Source organism: Myripristis murdjan, chromosome 23 (assembly GCF_902150065.1).
Source record: "Myripristis murdjan chromosome 23, fMyrMur1.1, whole genome shotgun sequence".
NCBI lineage: Eukaryota > Metazoa > Chordata > Actinopteri > Holocentriformes > Holocentridae > Myripristis > Myripristis murdjan.
This window is the reverse complement of record NC_044002.1, coordinates 7,086,769-7,102,151: the sequence shown is the minus strand read 5'-3', so window position 1 is coordinate 7,102,151 and position 15,383 is coordinate 7,086,769. Positions and strand designations below refer to the sequence as shown.

At 40.5% G+C, this 15,383-nt stretch overlaps 1 protein-coding gene across 6 annotated transcripts in view; it reads left to right on the top strand.

Moving 5' to 3' along the window:
- syt1a (synaptotagmin Ia) overlaps window positions 1-15,383 on the top strand; it is a 196,825-nt gene that overhangs the window by 86,491 nt on the left and 94,951 nt on the right. For all 6 annotated transcript variants that reach the window (XM_030046291.1, XM_030046295.1, XM_030046289.1 and 3 more), the window contains one exon: window positions 12,616-12,685. The gene's annotated coding sequence lies outside the window, so the exon portion shown is untranslated. The remainder of the gene's footprint in view (window positions 1-12,615; window positions 12,686-15,383) is intronic.

The window sequence follows — 15,383 nt, the reverse complement described above, 5'->3', positions numbered from 1 at the left end:
AAAATGTAAAAAGTTCACGCTACAGTGGTATTATATCATGAAAGTAGGGCATTTAAGTAGAATCATGCACTGGTGATTTCCTCATCTCAAACAATTTATCGAAACAAAAGCCAACAACAGTGGTGGGTATACCACAACAAAAAATGTCAATGTCTCAATAACTTGTCATGTGCCCTTGAGCATCAATTACAGCTTGACAACGACGTCTCATGCTGTTCACAAGTCGACTTATTGTCTGCTGAGGCATGGCATCCCACTCTTCTTGAAGGGCGGCCCTCAGGACATTGAGGTTCTGGGGTACAGAGCTCCGAGCCTCTACACGGCGACTCAGCTGATCCCATAGGTTTTCTAGGGGATTCAGGTCTGGGGAAAGTGCAGGCCACTCCATCTGAGGTAACCCAGTCTCCAGCAACCGTTCCCTAATGATACGACCTCGATGAGCTGGAGCATTGTTGTCCATGAAGATGAAATTAGGCCTGTGTTGTTCATGCAGGGGCACAATGACTGGATTAATGATGTTATTCAGGTAGTATGGGCTTGTCACTGTACCATTCACAAAGTGTAGGGCAGTTCTGTACTGACTAGACACACCTGCCCACACAGTAACACCACCACCACCAAAGGCTCGTCTGGTGACAACAGTGGCTGATGCATAGGGCTCTCCTTGACGTCTCCAACATCGTTGGCGGCCATCATTTCTGCTCAACATGAATCGGCTTTCATCAGAGAACAGCACTGAGGCCCACTGGTCCCTCATCCAGCGTAAATGCTCCCTGGCCCATGCAAGACGATGACACCTGTGCCTGGTGGTGTGGTCAGGTACCCTTGCAGGTCATCTAGCACGCAGACCATGCTGATGTAAACGGTTTCGAATGGTCTGACGTGACACTTGGGTGCCTCTCACCTCCCTTAAATGTGCCTGGAGTTGAGTGGCATTCATCATCTGGTTCCACAGGGCACTGTTCACAATGAAGCGGCCATCAGTGTGGGATGTGGCCAAAGGATGTCCACTTCCATGCCTTTCTGTGACTCTTCCAGTCTCGCTGTATCTCTGTTGCAACCTACTGATGACACTCTGTGACACTCTAAGCTCAGTGGCCACTTCCGTCTGAGAACATCCTGTTTGAAGCCTCGCAATGGCGAGGTACTGTTGATCAATTGTTAGGTGTCGTCTTGGTCTCATGATGTCAAAATGTGAACAGCATAATGAGGAGGACTGTTTAAATACCAATTTTAATTGAACCAGGAAATTTATTGGTCGATTCATGGATCAAACACCTGTTGTGAATTTTGCCGTTAAACTCCTTGTTACAGAACAGCAACTTGTGCAAAAAGTACTGAAACATTGAACAGTTGGACATGTGCATTCAAAAGTTTACAGAAGGTCACATTAAGTTCACCTGTAAAGGTTATAATGCATTTTAGGTTCATCCTGAAATTTCACCCGAAAGCCGAATATCCCTAACTTTTTGTGAGTAGTGTATATATATATATATATAAAAGCCGCCTTGCTTTAGCCTCAGTTGAACCCCAGAGAAAATCTACCTTCCTCTCTCCATCATGGGTTTAGGATTTAGGATTTAGGATAGTGCAGCCTGCCCTTAAAGGCAATGGCACCTGGCACACTGATTGGTTTAACTGGCGTAACACCCAAAACACGCCTATGCATAATATAGCGGGTAGCGCAGGTGTTTTACGGATAACGGGAGGTGCGCAAGATAGCAACTTTTGCAGGGGAACGCATCTTGCGCAATGCTAAATCCCCAACTAATGGGTTTAGGGACTTTGGCGCAAGATAGGGCCCATAATCTTTCCATGGAGGCCTTCCTGATTTTAGGAGTGGAATGAACTTTGTCTGATTTTTTGTTGCCTCATTTGGATTGTTTTGTGCAATGTGATTGGATCATTACGTCCAAAATGTCCTTCGCTAGAGTAGCTTTAGTTATCTTGTCCTTTATGGTGATTACTGGCTGTTGCATCCTTACCTTCACATTGGCATCTGCTATCCTGGTCTATACTGAGATCAGTCTTATCCTGCTCCAAATAAAGTTCACCTTATTATGTGGCTTCAGTTCAATACATTGAAAGTATTTGGATTGAAGCATTTTATATAACTTGATATGGTAGAGCTGTGTTTTGATCATCAGAAGTGCAGCCAACACACTGAATGTGTCGATAATAACGACTGTGGTAGCACGCACCAGTAGTTCACACTTCAAATCTAGTTTGAATATTGGCACGCAGATGATGAAATATGCTCTGAGGATGGTGTAATAGGAGAGAAGGCACTGCTGTTACTGAGATATTCTTCTGTGAGGTTGTGGCACCAAACTGAATTGAAAACTGCATTGCATGTGCTTGTAGTAATATCACAAAGGGAGGATGAAGGGATAGGAGAGGGCCCAATACTAGCAATATGAGGACACATAAAACAGCAATTTATATAAATCTACCTAAAACCATTTAACAATTTTCTGTCTCTGAGATGCACTGAAAAAAAAAAATTCATGGTTAGATTATCAAATATGGCACAGTGTTCATGACTGGAGGGGACTTAAGCATCCTGTGAACAGAGCTCTGGTTACGAGCCAGTGTGTGAGCAGGCAGGGAGCTTGGTGGGAACTATTTGCATATTCATAGATATGGGCAGTTTTAATGAGGGAAAGGTTGAGAGTTATATTTAAGACACGGGGATGTTTTTTCATGGAAAAGAAAAAAAAACAACAACTTCTAAATATGTAATATTGGTGAACAGGGGTTATTTTTAAGAGCTTAGGGAGACTTGAAAGAATTGGGTACTAGCACTGGATATTGCACAGGTGCCATTGTATCTTTTCCTGCTGTCACCATGGAGACCCCTCTCTGCCCTAGTTTGATTTGCCTGCCCTGCCCAGCACAAACATGAATTATGACCATACACCATTCCACAGAGCATGGACACACATTATATTATTACATGCTGCTTCCATGAGACTGTGAAGGGTGCAGTATATGATCTCTCACAGCTCACACGGTCACAGTGTCATGTATTGTTTGAAAGTGAGGCAAGGGGGGCACACTACACATTATCATAGCTTAATCAGTCCTTCAAGCTTTATTTAGGCCTATATCATACTTTTCATGCAAGACTGCAACACAAATTGAAACACAAATAAGAAAACCCAAGCCCGGTGTGTAAGAGTTAACTTACAGCATAAACACAGTGATTGCTTAGATGTGAACTCTACATGTAAAAGACAGGCTAATACATCTCAAGATTCAGTTAAAGACCATGAAAGACCTTTACAGACTGCAAAGCTTGTAAGTGTACATACTTGCTATAAAATACTGGACAAATACCGACTATTCTGTTAAAATTGACTCACATAAAAAACTAAATACTCTGAGGTATTAAAATACACATTTATTTATTATTGACTACACCAAAGTGCTCATGTTTTGATTATTGAACTAAAACTATAAGTAATGAGACATCCAATTTGGTTTACAGTCTTTTTCCCAGGACAGAAATGTATTTAAGGTTATTAACCTGTTTTTTAGCTACATCTTTTTTGTAGATGGAAAATTATCATCATCCTTTTCCTTTTTTTTTTTTTTTTTTTTTTTTTTTTGCTATGGATGTACCTTTGGATTCCATTACTTATAAGTAGAATGTGTATACACTTCTCACTTGTACAGTGTGCTGCATACAAATGACAGTATTGCTGCACTGATCAAGAAACACACTACTCATGGATAATGATGAGTTAAGAATACATGGAAAGAAGCAAAAGACAAAAATGTATTTGGGGGGTCATAATAGGGATGTGCCTTGAAGCTCCCAGTGTTTCACTGTGTTATTCTCCTGTATTTTTACAAAGCCCATGAATCCCCAGGGTGAAACAACAGAGGTCTGTTTGTTCCAAGACCTCCATATCCTTTTTAGATCACTTTTTATGATATCCACCTACCCTGCTTGTACACTCTAGCCCTTTAGGGTCCCTGGGTACTGTGCACTGCTTCAGGCATGTGTATAAATAACAGTCACCTTACTTGAGGTAACTCTTAGAGCATTGCCTCCAGTGGATGGATAAACCATTGTTGAAGATGAGGGAGTGTTTCCAGCCATCTTTATTTAAGATGGAGCCCACTTTCAAAAGGCAGCCTGCCATCGGGGGACACAGCTATGTGTCCTGCTCTGGCAACTCAGCAGCAGACAGGACATACCTATATGTCGCCAGACATCATGATCATATGTGACCTACGGTAATGCGGTCCTGTGTATGACCAGTGTTTCTATAAAACAGTTTCTACAGATACAGTGGCATAGAGGACAGTGCTTCACCTAGCAGAGACTGTTTAGCAGCATGTTCCTATCCACTGGTTTCAGGATATTGATTTCTGTATTGCATTGCATTGTTGAATGGCTGTTATGTCTGCATAATCAGACCCAGAGGAAAACTGCCGCAGATTGAAAACTTGTACTCTTGTAAGTATTTTCTATTTGGAAGACCTCATCAACCCCTCTCTGTCTTCCTACCATTTCCCCATGTCTTGCAGCTCAGTTCTGTTCATTGATGAGAGAAAGCTGTGCATTTGGAGAAGGACTGCTGCTGAAATAGTTAAACCAGCACGAAGAAGCTCTTACAGAATAGCGATGCCTTTTGACGTCTTCAGAGGTCCTCTGCATGTATTGCATTTTTATTCCAAAGCTGCCGGGCATTTTTTAAGACCTAACTATAAAATATTAATGAGAATGAACAAGGACAAATGAGACAAAAAAGGCCAGACAATTCATGAAAATTATAATTGGCCATCCTGCAAAGCAGCTGTTTTTTGCGTTTTAGAGTGACATTTTTTCTGAAACTCTCAACACATTGTTTTGATTTAGTTAGATATCTGAGAGACGCATTGCAGAGGTCCCGTCTCCAAAGTTTTTTGCCCTTGCTGGCAGTAAGTCACCCTCAAAGTACCTTGAGACGAGGAGTAAACAAGCCTGCCTGTGTTCATCAAGGTAATCTTGTTTGCTCACAGGGCAGTGTCTACGGAGGACACTACCCTGGGAGCACAGTGCCACAGGGATAAAGGCCTACCCTGGAGACATTGTGATCCCTGTCTTCATCTCCCCAAAGGAGACAGAATGGTGTGGCCTTGCAGCTGAGCATGTGTGTACAGAAAACTATGAGGTGTCACTGGAGATGAGGGGCGATTTGCATAGCTCCATCACAAACACTGTGGGTAGCACAAGTGAATCTGTTTGCAGTGACACTATAAAAACTATAACTACAAAAACATTTGTTGAATGTGTTTTCAGAGACTATTATGCTTAAGGGACTCTGGTCTTTGACAGCTCTGTTGTTATCAAACTGGGTTAATCTGCCCTTTAGGATGAAAATACCTCCACATATACACAGAGCAGCAGTACTGCACTTATTCACCTATTTGGAAAACTATAGAGAGGCTGCAGGTTTTCATTCCAACCTGGTGGAGTGAAAACCTGCAGCCTCTCGGCCCTCCATGGCACCAGTTTGACACCCCTGGCTTAGAGGAAGAGGGGCACAAGTCAACAACCTCAAATGGTCCAACGCTAGTCTGTAGAGAAAAAACAATGAAAAGAAAGCAAAACTGACACTATTTCAGTGTTTCAATAAGCCTGCTGCTTGTCCTGTGAATACTGCCGCTTCGGGGGACACTACAGTTGGAGCTAATGTTAACGTTTCAGAAAGGGAGCCGGGTCTGTGTCTGTGCGCGCACGTGTGTGAGTGTGTGTGCGCGCGTGCGCGTATGCCCACTAGAATAAACTAGACTACATCACTGTGTCATACCATAATTAAACTTTGTTTTAGCCTACTGTTGATTATGGCACACTCATTGACAAGAAAATTTCAAACTGGCACTCCATGTCAAAAAGGTTGCCGACCCCTGATCTAGACTGTGACTTGTACATTGAAACATAACTGCTGTTGTGTGACCAGAATTTACCATTTAAAGTGATCTCCCGTGTTTGTAATTGCTCTCCCAGTGAGCAGCCATCAGAAGCATAAGGAGCGGATTGCGAATATGTCACAACATGATAACTAATCCACCAGTTCTACAGCTGCTACAGAGATTGCCTTTTAACCAGGTGCACCATGTCTCCACTATTCAACCTCCATGACTCAATGTCCACAGCATGAAGAGAAAGATTTGGTGGGGTGGTGTGATGTGGTTTAGGGGATAAGTTTCATAAGGCAAGACTGAATAAATGTTCTTGAAAAAACAGAGAGATAACCTGACAAAAAGGAAGATTTTGTCTCCACAGTACTGTGGGGTGTCATGTTTTTTAATTTCTTGTGTGTTCCATTGTTGGACATCAATCCTTGTACATTGTTACATTTATATTTCACACTTGCCCAGTGTCTTTCATGGATTGAGTGCAGAGTGGAATAAAACCTTATTATGGATAACAGAAAAGCACTTTTGCCTGAAAGTCTACATATGGCGAACAGACAGGCAGCCTTGCCAGGAAGATGTTAAGAAGTGAATAAGACTGCAGCATACTCTGTCTTTAAGAGCAAGAGAGAGGATGAATTCGCAAGCATCTCAGTTGTGCTTGGTGTTATAGAAAGAATGTTGTTCAAGAATGGTTCACAGTCATTTTTGAAGACATCTAGTTTCAGAGAATATGTGAAATGGAATTCCCTACCAATCACTAAATCCAGTCAGCTCTTTTCAAGAGTCTAGGCAGCCAACTTCCCAAAGTATTTCACTGTTTTTGTCACTGTAAAGAGTGAAGAAATGGAAAAAAAAGGAGGAAGAGGCAGAAAATTGCTGTCAGAACTGGTTTTATATAGCACATAACACATAAAAATGGCCTTCAGTGGTAAATATTCTGGACTCTTGAGTGTTTGAGTAGTGGACTAGTCTTCCCTGGAGCAGATGGTGAGCCTGGTGGAGCTCCATCCACATAGAGATTTGCCTTATGTAGTTGCACTGCACAGTGGAGAAAGGTTGTTGAGAGGCATGCTGGGAAACAGTTGCTAAGCATTTCAGTGCCATTCCTCCCTATAGTAGTAGATGCATATTATATCCAAGCACAAATAATTCAGCCTTTCAGAATGCATTTTGTAATGTAAACTGTTTCTCTTATTGCAGTGAATCTGTTTTAAGAGCCATGATGGCTTTCAGGCCAGAGATTTTTTTTCTTTTCTTTTTTTTTTTTGTGGAAGCGATGTCTCCATGTCTATCATCAGGTCTGTATACCTTTATTGTCAGTTGTTTATGATGCTATTGATTCATTAATTCAGGCTCGTTCTGTCGTTGAACAGTGAACAGACTGTTCCATCTGCTTTAAATGCCTTCTTAGCACTTCTTCGCAATTCTATACAACTCTACTCAATACAGATATTTTTCAATCACTTTGTGAAGTGCAGCAATATTTCAAAGCCTACCGCAAGTAATTCAATATGTAAACAGGTTTTATTGTCCCTTCATATTTAATTCATACTATTCCAAAATCTGTGGCGATCATGTTGCTTTCTAGGTATATTTCCCATGGACAGCAATGCACCAGTTCACTTTAAAGATTGTGATGGCTAAGGGATGTGGTCAACTCATTACACCAGTTGACATATCTGGGGCTTTGCTTTCTGCCTCACTGCTTGTCAGAGAGAAGAAACACTCTTTTGATTGGCAGGTTAAACTCCTCAAGGTCAGCTTGCTCTACAGTTTACCCTCTCAGTATAGATTACCGTGGTAATATCTCTCCTGTCGAGTGTCTCCCACCCCCCCGACTGCTTCTCAGTCTACACACAGATCTACAGATCGTTTCCATGCCTCCTTTCCTCATGCTGTTACGTAAGCTACTGCACAGACTGTTGAACATGGAGATTGTACCCCATGTTGCATTGGCTATGTCTGGAGTACAGGGAGAAATGAATGTCATTTGTGCTGCTTGCACTGTAGGAGCTTGAGAAGAGTAGGGGGAGAGAAGCTGACCAGTTGTGGGCCATATTTATAACAGGTATAAACAAAAGGATTGCATCATTTCAGTCAGTCTCTGCCTGAGATCTCATTCAATAGCATGTTAAAAGTGAGTTAATGATGAAAAACTTGGAGTGCTGATGTGCCCTCTGGGTGAATGTGTCAGCTTTATGTGTGAACGATGGAGACATGAGCATCCAGAGCCCCAGAGAAAGGGAGAGGAAGATGGAGCTGTGTAAGAGAGTGACAGAGAACTGGACAACCAGTGTGAGATATTTAGAAGAGGAACTGTTATTGTTAGTCCATGTATATTGAAAAGTGATAAAAGTGATGAGCAGAAGGATGAGAGGAGAAAATGTGAAAGCAGAACACAGCAGGAAGCAGGAACTGTGTTCTGTGAAGCTTCACAAAAGAACTTGTGCAGATGGCTGCTGAAAGTCACAAAGGCAAACACTCATTTGCTCGCGATTGATATCACAATGACATGCCCATTGTGTTCTGATCATGGTATTTGGTATGCATGCATATTTAGCAGTGCATCCCAAATGATGATGCATCATTGATTTGTGCACACTGTTATGATGCGACTGTTTGTCACCACAGCCTGCTCTCTGCAGGCCGCTGAGATTTACATGTGAGAACAGCTGGAAATTAACAAGGGAAGTGCAAAATTGTTCAGAGCAGCCCGTTTAGATGCCAATATGGACCCAGTGTACAGCTAGTTGTATGGCTTATTTGGAAGGATGAATAGGGCAGACACACACACACACACACACACACCTTTAAGTGTTTGGCATCTGTTTAACAATTTGTTTGTTGTTTGTATTTGTTTTGTTTTTTTGTATCATCATCAGTTCTTGACTTAATGTTACTCAGATTTTTTATTGCATGCCTTTGATCATGATTGAAATGGTATTGACTGACATCGAAGTATAGTCCTTTTTTTTTTTTTTATAAAAATAAGTGAAATAATTCTTTTTGACTGGGCATATATTCTACTGACAGTCTAAGTTAAGAGCACACACACCAGCATATTACATTTGAATATGTTTGAATGTGTTTAGTGCTATGTAAAATGGAATTTATTTACTTTTTCACTTTCCATCATAATTGTGTATTCCGATAAGGGTTGACAGGAGCATTGAAATGTGAGTGAATGCGCTGTCTGCAAATACTCTCCCTTTATACCCCTGCCAAGTAGGTAATGGCTTTTAATCGCTGCATCAGATGGCCAGTAAATACACTTTTCACAGTATGAGGGAGAAAATGAATGGGGAAATAATCACCAATCTTACCACATTCACAAACCTTAAGGGTGGTGCTGATAGCTTCTCATCTCCCCCCTGCACTGAGAAAATTTTGTCATTTGCATGCTGCTAAAACTTAGTTGGAATAAAGAAATGCATTTGCGGTATTGCAGTAATTTTGCTTGTTTCCGGCAAATTTACATTGAAGCTGACAATCAGACTAATAGATATGTTTAAAGTGACATAAATAAGCAACGCAAGCTCAGTCAGGAAGCTCATGGGTCTCCTCATCGGTGTACTTCAGAGGGAAGGAATCATCACCTCGCTTCCTTATTTGGTACATTTCAAATGACACCTTTGCTTTCTCTGGACTCTACCCTTGCTGTTTCTCTATGCTGCTATAATTTGTTGCATCATTTAATCTACCTCCTTCAATCCACCTCCTGAAATGTGCTTTAATGTTCTAAATGGAGGATTATGTGTACCCCTATGAAATCTATGCTTGCACACCAGTGACTCGTGAATCAAATATATGTGCAGCAGCTAAAAGAAAACCGAACGTATTGTCACGATCCGTCATTTAATGAATTCGATATGTAAGTCATCCTGACTGAATACACTTTAATCCATAGTCACATGTTACATAAACACTGGCTGTTTTGCTTAGGCTGAGAACACATTAGAAGATAATCCAGCCGATTAACCCTAGTGGTTGGACATCCCGACAGTAAGAAAGAGACTGATCTGGTCAAGGCCTATGCTCATCTAAAATAATCTGGTGGTTGTGAGAAGTGTTTGCAGACTCAGTTTAAACCACCTGGTCTGATCTATATCTGTTATATCAAAGTATTTGAGATAAATGACCCTACTCCTGAATACGTCCTGTTGAGCATGAGGATTATAGACTCCATTCCAAGAGTGGAGACCACTGTTAGTGGATGATAGCGCAGCTCACAGAGAGGTGAGAGTCATATTAAAAAGTTATATTAATGAAAGTAATTAATGTTAATGTGATAGTAATTTGGGAAACCCTGTCCTGCAGTGAAAGTAAGTTACAAGCCTCACTACAAAGCCTTTTTTCTGACGATGCCCACTCTCTGACCTCCAGCTCTGCTGTAAAGTGTTCAGCCCACATACACTGGGTCTCTCTGGTCAGAGTCTTTTGTGTGTCTTCTTTGTTTTTTTCAATCTGTATTGACAGTCATGTTAATCTTCAGGACTGCACAACTTCACATGTTAGATGTCTTGATGTCAGCATACATTTCAGATTCGGCTGGATAATATCAGTCATACTGTTATGTTATATATATATATATATATATATATATATATATATATATATATATATATATATATATGTCCACACAGATATGGATAGTTTTGAAAACACACCCTATTTTTTTCATTTAAAAAAATCCGTCCACGCATGACATTTTGGTAAATATCCATGTACACACGAGAACACAAATACGCACGTCTTTGCTATGTGACTGTTCTCAGAGAAGGTTGGGATGGAGTGGTTTGTTGACATCCCTGAGTTACAAACGCAAATACAAACACTGTTGAAAATGTCCTAATGATGTCCAAAACTGTGCAGAAAATGAAGTCGGGTGGCAAAACGTGGAGTTGTTCATATGGACAAATGATGAGGCAGAGTTCCCACTGACCATTACAAATTAATACAAACTGTTAAACATAATGGCAAACATCAGTGAAGCTGTGTGAGGTTGACGTCTCCACTCTTTGCGTGTGCAAAGAAGCAAAGTGACAGTGGGTGATTTCGGCATTATTTAAAGAAAAAAAATGTTTCTGTGTGGACGTAGCCAGTGTGTGGTAGCCCACTCTTCCCTAATCCTCTAGCAGGAGCAAATTCACAACTGACCGACAAAAAAAATCTGTGAAATCCGTTATGTATGTAATACTATGTTTTCTCAATATAGACCTTTTTCACAGGAGCCATTTTGACTTGAAATAGCAGGTACACACAGGTGTTACTAATGATACTAATTTAGGTTCCATTTCATTTAAGTGCAGCAGAGTTTGTCCAGTGAGTCAGGACTCTGGCTCTGTTACACCGAAATGGAATGAAACCTTAATTAATGTCATTAGTAACACCTGTGTTTACCTGTTATTTTGTGTTAAAATGGCTGTTGTGAAAAAAAAAAAAAAAAAAAAAAAAAAAAGTCTATTGGTTAGTCTGTTAGTATATTCCCAGTCTAAATTAACCATCTGGCTAGTTAGCCAGCCAGCAAAGCCAAAAAAGTTATTTCATCCAGGTGACTGAACCAACACTTCAGACAAAACCATTCCCTAGGTTAGTAACATAAATTTGGAATTAAATTTAATTCATTATCAGGGTATTTGCTTACTTGTAACATTGGCCAACTCACAAACACCAGCATCCTACAGCAATATCTATCTCTCTTTCTGGCCCAGGTGTTATGAATTTGTCCATAATGTGAGCACAGCCAGTTCTTCACCAGTTCTCCATGATTGCCATGGTTACCATCAGAGTTTTGTTGCAACTGCAAAGCCGTTACATCTGTATATTTCCTCTAAACCAAAGGTCAACCCATTCATGTTACATAAAGTACCCACAAGGTGAGATAGCTGTTGTGCAGCAGAGGTATCGAGTGAAGATAACACCCGGATCGCCACAGTCTCTCCACCAAAGCCATACCGGAGTGCCACCCGCACCTCCGCAGCAGGCAGCATCTGTTGGGAGGAGATCCCCAGCTGCTCTCTGTCCTGGTTTTCCAACACATGGCTGGCCTTCACTGGCCTTCCTCTGAATATGGCCAATTGTCTGTGAAAACAGTCCATCGATAATGGATATGTGCCACCCCAACTCTGACACGCACAGATTACCGAGCTGATGGAAAAATCAACAGGGGCGAATGACGTGGGCTTACTTACCCGTGTCTAGTTTCTGGATACAGTTGTCTGAGCCCATTGTGCACACTGATTATTCTGAGATTTGAAAAGCAAATCAGGCTTGCGGTCTTGGTCTTGTGTAGCTGTGCTTTTAGGAGAATTTCTTTCTTTCAGCGCAGTTTTAAGACAGAAGATGTCACATTTTTTTTAATGTCAGAGACCCCCAAATGAATATGCATATCACCTATTCCACCTATTTGCATTTCACTCACGTTTTTACTCACACTTTTCTTTTGACATTTGACTGTGAAGTGTTCTTGAAATAACTGTTACACTAGTGAATGTTTGTGTCCCTATTAATTCTAATGCTAAACAAACAAAAAAAAAAAAAGGTTGAAAAATAAAATTGTTCTTAGTCTTACTGGCGATCCCCTTGAGGACTCATGTGGTCACAGGAGTGCACTGTGAGAGGCAGTATAAAATAGAAGGCTTCTGTTCCTCATGAATTTGTGCCAACATGTTCTTTCTCATTTTTCATTTTCGTGTCCTGCAGATCTGAGCGACTGCTAGTGAGTGTGGAGAGCATTTGAAGAGACAGTGCAGCAGGCATCGTCGAGCTAAAGGTTAGTGTCTGTTCCTTTTTCCAAATGAAGCCCTAAAGCACAAAACAACCATGTTTTTTTTTCCCTTCTGAAATGCCATAGGTCTAGTATGACACTATTCGATATCAAGCTTAAAAGACTTTGAATTAAGAATTTTGATCTCTTAAACAAATGTTAGCTTTCATATTTTTTGTTATATTCTGAGTAATGTATGTGTTTTTCGCTTGTTTATTTTCTCAGTTAGTTGGGCTGCTGCAACTTTATTACTTTTATGTCATCTTAATGCTGTAATAGTGCTTTTCTGGAGTTGAAATTTTCTGCTGCATCTGCTTTTATTACTCTATTACATTATATTTTTATGTATAGTTTTCTTTTATGTATTCTGTTAATATTTGTTGCTGGCAGACTTCCCCACACAGATAAGTTTAATTTAATACTTATTTGTGTCTTATATCTCAGTTCGGGAAATTGAATTGGGATGGAAGATGTTACATTTATTAAATGTGCCTTATATTTCTTCTTCAGAATATAAACACATAACAGAAATGTGTGTTACTTAGGTGCTTCTTTGGGTTTTTTTGAGCCTATAATGCTTGTTTTCCTCACAGCACGACAAATCTCCTTACGTCTTGCTGGGTGCGTGTCTAAACACACTCTGACATCATTTAAACAGAGGTTCCATTGGAATACAGTAAAAATATTAGAGGTTGACAAGATGGTTCTTCAGTGATGAGTAAAAATGAGGGTTTTGTCATACTGTCGGTCAGTTATCTACACTATCCACTTGAGTGGAAATAAGGCATGTGGTCAGAGGCGGTTATTTACACTATGTGGAATTACAGCAGCTCACTTGATTGTAGATTTTCCTGGATAGACTGATGTTGAGTACACTGTAAACTCTGAGATAGGCTGACACTCTGAATATATGAATAACAATGAGTAACAGCCTGTGTTGGGTCTCTGATGCACAGAAGCCCAATTCATGTTTGTGTATACCACATAACTTGTATGGAAAATACGAACCGTCTGTACCAGGTAGCTGTAAACAGCACATTGTAAGCATGTGTTCACGGTGTGGCCATGGCTTATTGCTTATGGGTCTTGCAAGTTGAATAATGCCATATTGATTTGACTGTATCTCCAAGGAGAGCAGAGGCACAAACTGACTCTGTACAGTATACAGTATACAGTATACACCTGTCATTGTACATGACGCATTATCATGGGGAAAAGAAAATAAGGAGAATCGTGTCCTCTGGGAACCATGGCAACAATTTCTCATGCGGAATACTAAGCGCAGAGGACGACATGGGACTTGTGTCTCTTCATATTAACACATAACCACATGAATATTTATATGGCAATGTGGTGAAAACAGTGGGCAGTTTGAGGCTTGTATTCTACAAGACATGTCAGTACTGTGCCACAATGCCCAAAAGAAATTAAATAAATACAATCCCGCTTTGAGGTAACCTGCAGCGTCCAAATATTTCTCCATTTTGAAGACAGCACATGTATTCATAACCATTTTATAAAAGTCATCATACCCCTGAGAACAATATTTCATCATTATACCCTTAATCACAGCAAAAATCCCTTCAGGATATTACTTTTATATCAATAAAAGTCTCAGCATCTTCCTTAATAAGCTTCCTTCAGACTGTTGAAGAATGATCGGGTAGACAACACATATCTCCAAGTCAGTGAATACATAGCACAGTGCTCCCAGTGTCAAGCAAAAATCAGCTCCATCATTATACCCATTATACCCATTATACTCAAAAATGCCCAGCAAACATGGTATTTTTTAATATCCACTAGTGTGTGTAGAAATAGGGTCTGCATTTTAGATAATAATAAAGGGTGGTTGCATTGGTGACCCTGTTAGCTGACCTAAATGACAGGCGGTATAGTTATGCCAGCATTTCAAAGCATACTGACAAGCCAACAGAAGCAAAAAATAATAATAATAAATAATAAAAAATGAATAAATAAATAACTAAATTAATTAATTAATTAATTTAAAAAAAAAAAAAAAAAAAAAAAAACATTAACATTACTTTGCTGGAAGTAATGCTTTCTCATACGCCGCCTCCCTCCATCTTCACAGAGTGCACACCTCATTGCTCAACCTAAAGCGTTTCAGCTAAATAGCATGAACACAATAAAAGAAGAAAAACAAGGAATTAAGATAGGCTTTAATTGAAATAGCACATTAAAGGAGATTAGAGTTATCTGGACATACGCTTTCCAATATGGCACAGCAGAGACTTAATTAATGCTGACTGAGGCTTATGGTTTTTGATATAACCTGGCTGCTTCATTTGTGTTTTGCCTTGAATTCAAGATGCTCAGTTTTGCTGTCAGACTTCATCCACTCACTCTTCTCTTCTATGTTAAAGTCTGTATCCAGCCAGTGATGCTGGTTCAGGCAGGGTTCAGTGGCTATTTACCGAGGCATTGTGAGTGATTCTGGCCTTGTTAAATCCTATTTTGTTTTGTGAGCGTGGAGCTCCAGGCGTGTGAAGGTGGAGGACGAAACCAGCATGCCGACTGGGGACCCGAAGAGCAGTCCAATTTTTCATCCTTATTGTCCGTGACATATCTAAAGTGGTAGAGCACCGTCCATGGAGAGACAGAGGAAGAGAGAGAGAGAAGAGAGGGAGATGCATGCAGCTCAGATGAACTGGGAGGCGTGCATTTCTACTTCCCGGTCCTG